We start from the raw sequence: 7,323 nt of genomic DNA, 5'->3' as shown, positions 1-7,323 counted from the left end.
CCACCCAGGCTCCTGTTGGAAGTGCTGGTGCCTCATGGAGCAGAGAACCTACCAGCAAATGAATAATGGGCACCTCACTTTCCCTGGAAGGAATTCTCTCGCAACACTAACTTTCCCGTAATACAGGCTCTGTTGTGTGCATGCTGGGGACTGTCAGTTTGCAGTTAGAGCTCAATAAATCCTGTGGCCTTGAGTTGGCCCCTGGGGTATTGCCATCCACCTCATAAAACTATTACTTAATTAAGTATGGCTCAGTACGATTGGCAGCCTCTGCTTCTGGCCAGAGCACCAGACCTGAGTGTAGATGTGCTCTGGTCTCGCCTGTGCCTCGAGGCTGGTGGGCCCCTGTGCCGCAGAGGAGCCTTCTCCGCAGAGCTGAAGGGCAGTCCTCTGCGGGTCATGGAAAACACACACAATTGTTACAGAGCTCCCTCCTGTGTGGTCAGAACTCAGTGCTCAGAGGTCGCTGAACGGCTTGCTTTTGGCAAACTGTGTTTCATAGATGTGACATAATTAAAAATAAACAACAAACAACCATCTTTGATTGGGAAAATGCCAGGTCAATGGTCATTTAGAAACACTAGTTAATACGTGCTTCACTTCAGCAGAGCTTTGAGCAAAGGGGATTCAGCCATTCAGACCCGATTTATCTGAATTAAAAACGACAGCGTCCAACTTTCCTAGTGATGGTAACAGATGGTGATAATAAATGTCAGTGGTTTCTGATGCCTGCTTTTGCACATCCGTCATAGAAGGATGTTATATTATTAAAATCTGTAACAAGTGTAGCTCATGAGATAAGTGTGAGGCCATGTGACAATCACCGGGGGGCTTGGGGCCAAGGATGGGACTGGCGAACAGCTGCTGCCGGGCAAAGCAAGTTCCGAGCACCACCAGGGTCATCTTGGATCCACGACGGGATAACTTCTTTCAGTTAACATAATTGACTTTATACAGTTTAATGCAAAAAGGAAGAGACTTCTGCCTGGATTATCCATCAGGTCCTTTCCAACTATGACGACCTTTTAGTACGTTGTAAATGCTTTTTTCTTCCTGGAAGATATAGCATATGCAGTAGGAAGAACATAAGCCAGATATACTCAGGTTCCAATTCAGGGTCTGCGACCTGCTGGTCATGTGACTTTAAAATTACGTTCTTTCTAAACCTCATTTCTTCATCTGGAAAATGGTCTGCTATTCCTTATCTTAGGAGGTGGTGGTGAGGCATAAATGAACTATCCCATAAGGAGCCTTTCCTCAATTCACCCAATACATATGGCACAAAATGTATTCCCTGATTGTTTTTTCTTGTTTTAGACGGTCTTGCTCTATTGCCCAGGCCAGAATGCAGTGGCACGATCCCGGCTCACTGCAACCTCTGCCTTGCGGTTGAAGTGATTCTCCTGCCTCAGCCTCCTGAGTAGCTGAGATTACAGGCATACACAACCACGTCCAGCTAATTTTTGTATTTTTGGTAAAGACGGGGTTTCACTGTGTTGGCCAGGCTGGTCTCGAACTCCCGACCTCAGGTCATCTGCCCACCTTGGCCTCCCAAAGTGTTGGGATTACAGGCGTGAGCCACTGCTCCAGGCCCCAGTGATGATTTTTAAAAATAAAGTAGGCGTTGCCAGCTGTGCCCCCTGGCCCTGCCGTTAGGTGGTGGGTTTCTCAGCCCTGCAGCGGGAGGCGGGCCGGCCTCAGCTTCCTTTGGGGCACTGGAGCGTGTGCCAGTGTGTGAGTGTGTGTTGACCGACCACACAGCGTGTGTCTCCGGCCGCAGGTCCACCTCCTCCCCCGCCGTCGCTGCTCACGGTGCAAGTCAGTGTGAAGCAGCAGCTCCAGCCCCGGGATAAACATGGCAACGTCTCTCTGCGTGAGGGACCCCGAACCAGCTGGATCTGCTCATCTCGGGGGTGGAAGCGTCTGTTCACAGCAGTAATGTACACGGTACAGAGAAGACAATCGAAGCTGCCGAAGCCCTGCTTCATATGGAATCTCCCACCTGCTGGAGGGATTCGAGAAGTCCTGTGGAAGTGTTTGTCCCTCCTTGTGTATCAACTCCAGAATTTATCCATGCCGCTATGAGGCCAGATGTCATTACAGAAACTGTAGTGGAGGCGTCAACTGAAGAGTCTGAACCAATGGATACCTCTCCTATTCCTACATCACCAGATAGCTGTGAACCAATGAAAAAGAAAAAAGTTGGCCATAAACCAAAGACCCAGCAATCACCAGTGTCCAGTGGTCTTCTGAGTTAGGTATAACGAAGAAACTGAGAGAAGGAAAAGGAAACATAACCTATTTGTGGGAGTTTCTTTTAGATCTACTTCAAGATAAAAATACTTGTCCCCAGTATATTAAATGGCCTCAGAGAGAAAAAGGCCTGTTCAAGCTGGTGGATCCAAAAGCTATCTCTAAGCTTTGGGGAAAGCATAAGAATAAACCAGACATGAACTATGAAACCATGGGACAAGCTTCGAGATACTACTACCAAAGGGGAATTCTTGCAAAGGTTGCAGGACAGAGGCTTTGTATATCAGTTCAAGGATATGCCCCAAAACATAGTGGTCATAGACGATAACAAAAGTGAAACCTGTAATGAAGATTTAGCAGGAGATATGGATGAAAAATTATGAGAATGAGTGTCTCTGTCTGCAGAAAGTCTCCTGAAAGCAGCATCCTCTGTTCGTGGTGGAAGAAATTCATCCCCTAGAAACTGCTCCAGAGCAGAGAAGAGTGAGGCTAGATTTGTGAATATCATTTCCCCTGGTCACGATGCTTCATCCAGGTCTCCTACTATCACTGCATCTGTATCAGCAACAGCAGCTCCAAGGACCGTTTGTGTGGCAACGCAAGTACCTGTTGTAATGACATCATTGGGGCCAGAAAATTTCAGCTGTGGCAGTTCAGTCACTTAATGCAGGTGCACCATTAATAATCAGCACGAGTCCAACAACAGCCACCTCTCCAAAGGCAGCCATTCAGGCAGTCCCTGCTGTGATGCCAGCTTCTGCTGAAAACGGAGACAAAATCACCATGCAGCCTGCCAAAATTATTACCATCCCAGCCACACAGCTTGCACAGTGTCAACTGCAGACAAAGTCAAATCTGATTGGATCAGGAGGCATTCACACTGTTGGAGCCCCATTGGCTGTGAGAGCAGTTACCCCTGTTTCAATAGCCCATGGTACACCTGTAATGAGACTGTCAGTGCCTACTCAGCAGGCATCTGGACAGACTCCTCCTCAAGTTACCAGTGTAGTCATAAAGGGGCCGGAGGTTAAATCAGAAGCAATGGCATAAAAGCAAGAATGTGATGTGGAAACTTTGCTGTTGGTAGAAGAAAAACTGGCAGATGGAAATAAGACAGTGACCCACGTGGTGGTGGTCAGTGCGCCTTCGGCTACTGCCCTTCCTGTAACTATGAAAACAGAAGGACTAGTGACGTGTGAGAAATAAAACAGGAGCTCCACCATGGACTTCGGGCTGTTAGTGGCAGTGCTGACATAAACATTGGCAAGGGAAGTCATCAAGAAAAGTCAAAGAAGGCTTTAAACCATTTTTAATGCATGTAAGAAAACAAGCAAACTTACTGGAAATAAATTACCTACCCCATGTTTCAGTGGGAAATAAACTATTTATTGATGACAGAAAACTGCCTCTTCCGGTAGGAAAACAAGTGAAGCTAAAACAAAGGATCGAAAGGAACCAAGCAGCTCACTAAGATATCGAGTCACACTAAGACGGTGAACACTAACATTCTGTAAGAGGTTGTATAGTTTTCGGTTTCAGTGGGGAGGGGTTGGGACCAGTGGTCTCATTGTTACATATGGCAATTTTTGATGCATTTTAGATGCGTACCAGCAATTATTACTGTGTTCGCACAGCACTCAACTGGTGCTATGTGAACACTGTCCTAATATATGTATTTTAGAATGTGAATTGAAGAATGGATCCAAAAACTTCAGACAGAGGATAGCAAAAAATGGTCTAGTGTGATATATATATATATATATATATACACACACACACACACACATAGCTTAAGCTGATTTAAAACAAAGGCCTTAGACTAATTTTCAGTTTTCTTTCTTGAAATAAGCCAATGTCTTGTTTGTATAAAGCTTTTTTATTAAATGAAAATTTTTAAAAATCTTGTACCTAACACAGTATTGTTATAGAGTTTACATGTAAGATTTTATATGGTAGTTTAAGTCTGTCAGTTTCTTAATTGTGGACAACTTAACAGTTGGCCCTGGCCTTTTCCTGTAACATGTCTGTGTCACTCACTGAGCCCTGGCATTTATGCAGACGTATCAGTTTCAGTTCTAGTGTCACTTGGAAGTTCAGGATCAGCATGAATTTTTGTCAGGTAGCACTAATACCTGGAGTGAGCTTTCTTTCCTTCCTTTCCTTTCCTTTCCTTTCCTTTCCTTTCTTTCCTTTCTTTCTTCTTTCCTTTTCCTTCTTTCCTTCTTTTCTTTTCCTTTTCTTCTTTTCTTTCCTCCCTCCCTCCTTCTCTCCCTCCCTTCCTTCTTCCTTTCTTTCTTTTCTTACTTTGTTTTTTGTTTTAGTTGAAGTTTATGAGGGAAAGTACCAGTGTTCAGATTTGAACTATAATAGTTTGTATATTCAACATTTGAAGTCTGTTCTATTTTGTTGGACTCTTGTTTCAAAGTGTATTCAAGTAGGTTTTCTGGAATATGGAAATGAAATTTTAAAAATAAAAATAAAGTAAATATACAATTTGCAATTGCAAAGATATGCAACCAACCTGAGTGCCCTTCAGCCAATGAGTGGATAAAGAAAATGTGGTATATACACCATGGAATACTACTCAGCCATAAAAAGGAATGACATAATGTCTTTTGCACTAACTTGGATGGAACTGGAGGCCATTATCCTAAGTGAAGTAACTCAGGAGTGGAAGACAGAATATCATCTGTTCTCACTTACAAGTGGGAGCTAAACTATGAGGATGAAAAGGCATAAGAATGATATAATGGGCTCTGGGATCTTGGAAGGAAGGATTGGAGGGGGGTAAGGGACACTGCTCAGGTGACAGGTGCACCGAAATCTTACAAATCACCACTAAAGAATTTATCCATGTAACACAAAACCACCTGTTCCGCAAAAACTATTGATATAAAAATAAACGTTAAAAAATAAAGTGGATACACAGGTGACTCTTGAACAATGTGGGGGTAGAGGCACTGATCCCTGCACAGTTGAAAATCTGAGTATAATTTTTGATTCCCCTATTAATAGCTTGCTGTCATCCAGATGCCTTACTGATAACACAGTCTATTAACACATATTTTGTATGTGTATGATGTACTGTTTTCTTAAAGTAAGCTTGAGAGAAGAAAATGGCATTAAGAAAATCACAAGGAAGGAAAAACACGTTTACTGTTCGTGAAGTGGATCATCACGAAGGTGTTCATCCTCTTCATCTTCACATCGAGTAGGCCAAGAAGGAGGAGGAAGAGGAGGGGTTGGCTTTGCTGTCTCAGGGGTGGCAGAGGTGAAAGAAAATCCACATCGAAGTGGACCCATGCAGGTCAAGCCCATCTCCTGGGATGGAGGCAGAAGCACCTCCTCTGCCTGCCTCTCCTCTTACACACGAGGCACTAAGGCAGGAGTGCATTGTGGCGGAGGACGCGGCTTTCTCGAGGAGCTCTGCCAGTGCTATGGCTTGACATGTGACCGCAACTCTGGTTCTCCGTCCAACTTGCCACAGAGTCGGGTGGGAGCCCTCCTGGGGCTACGGTAAATAACGCAGCACAGGCTGCACAGCTGTGGATTAGGAAGCTCAAAGGATTCTTGAAGAATTCTGGCCTCATTACTGTCTTATCTCCAATCACAGGTAGCTAGAGGTGGTGGCCATGAACTGCACCCGGTCAGCAGGTGCCCTACTGTGTACCAGGCTCTGTTCCAGGCTCTGGGGATACAGCACAGGACAGAAGAAACAAAACTCCACCTGCTTGGGCCTCATGTCTGGTGGAAGAACAGGCAGTACATCCGGTCCGAAGTGGGGAACTCCATCCGTAAATATTTATTGTCTGGGACTGAATTCTCGACCACTGGGCCCTACCACCCCTGAGCGAGAGCTCTGTGCCCCATTCCTCCTCATTCTCCTCTGGCTCCTCTTTGCATCAGGCCCAGGAGATTTGGGTTTGGGGGTGCCCCACTGAACAGGTGCCCGCTGAAAGGTAGCAGGCTGGCCCCGGCACATTAGGCTTGAGTTCCACACAGAAAGCCACTTTCACACAGTAAGACCTTGACGTGGATTGTACAAAAGGTCCAGGGGACAGGACTTCTAGAAAGGCAGCCCCCCTTCCTCAGCAGAGCAACCATTGAACTGGAGAAAATTAATTAAAAGGTAAAGCATAAATCAACAACCGTTTAAAGCCTGTGGTAATTGTTCTAAGGGCAAACAGCAAAGGGAAAACCGTCATTCAAGAAAATGAATGAAATGAATGAAATGAAAACCGTCAAGAAAACCTATGAAATCTCAATCAAAATAGCAGGAATCTATGGCATTTGAGCCAGGGCTTGTATCCCCACAGCCTTTTCATCAGCTCTGTGTGGTGGGAGCTCCCTCTACCCTCAGCTCCCAGTCCCAGCTCCAGCTTCACACCAGTGGGGGCGGGCCATGTGCATCTCCCGTCTTCCCCAGCCTTGTGCTGTGGAAATGCTACCTGTTGGGCTCAGCCTGGAGGACTGGGGCTTCCCTCGTCACACAGACTCCATTAGCAGGGCGAGTGTTTTGCCCAGGACGAAGAATACAGGGGCTCGATTGCCCTCCTCCAGCTCATTGGTAGGAAGGAGCTTCCGGGTCTAGCAATAGAAGACCCATCATTAAGGGGCCTTTAGCCTTTCTGGCTCCAGGGACTTGACGCAGCCTCTGACCACACACTGGCTAAACAACAGTTACTCTGACCCAAGGCTGACTCCTAGGAAGCCAGGTCTAAAAATAAAATCATACTGGTTCCTGGTCATTTGGAAGACTGTGCACACACCCAAGGCTATACCTCTTCAGGAAAGAGAAACTCTGAGCTACCAGACCCTGGCTAAAGGCAGGGCGAAATCGTGAACTCTCTGTGCAGTGAAAGCAGTCTGCAGCCACACACAGACACAGTGCTAAAGGTGAAAAGCTAATTGGCTAAGCAGCTTAAGTACAGTCTTTGACCAATAAGTGATTTATGCAGACCCAGGGTGAACCCCAGGATGCCGGGGTAAAAGACATACTCAAGGGGAAAATATCTGAGCCGGGACATCGCATTGTAAGGAAAATAAAACTTCACAGATTCAGCCCAGCCA

General features: G+C 45.8%; 1 pseudogene; it reads left to right on the top strand.

The window, feature by feature from the left end:
• Positions 1–246: 246 nt before the first annotated feature.
• LOC105542891 lies at positions 247–3,459 on the top strand (annotated as a pseudogene).
• The last annotated feature ends 3,864 nt before the right edge of the window (positions 3,460–7,323 follow it).

This window comes from Mandrillus leucophaeus, unplaced genomic scaffold, assembly GCF_000951045.1.
Source record: "Mandrillus leucophaeus isolate KB7577 unplaced genomic scaffold, Mleu.le_1.0 Scaffold27, whole genome shotgun sequence".
NCBI classification, from domain to species: Eukaryota; Metazoa; Chordata; class Mammalia; order Primates; family Cercopithecidae; genus Mandrillus; species Mandrillus leucophaeus.
Note: the sequence above shows the minus strand (reverse complement) of the source record. Positions and strands in the feature narration are given on the sequence as shown.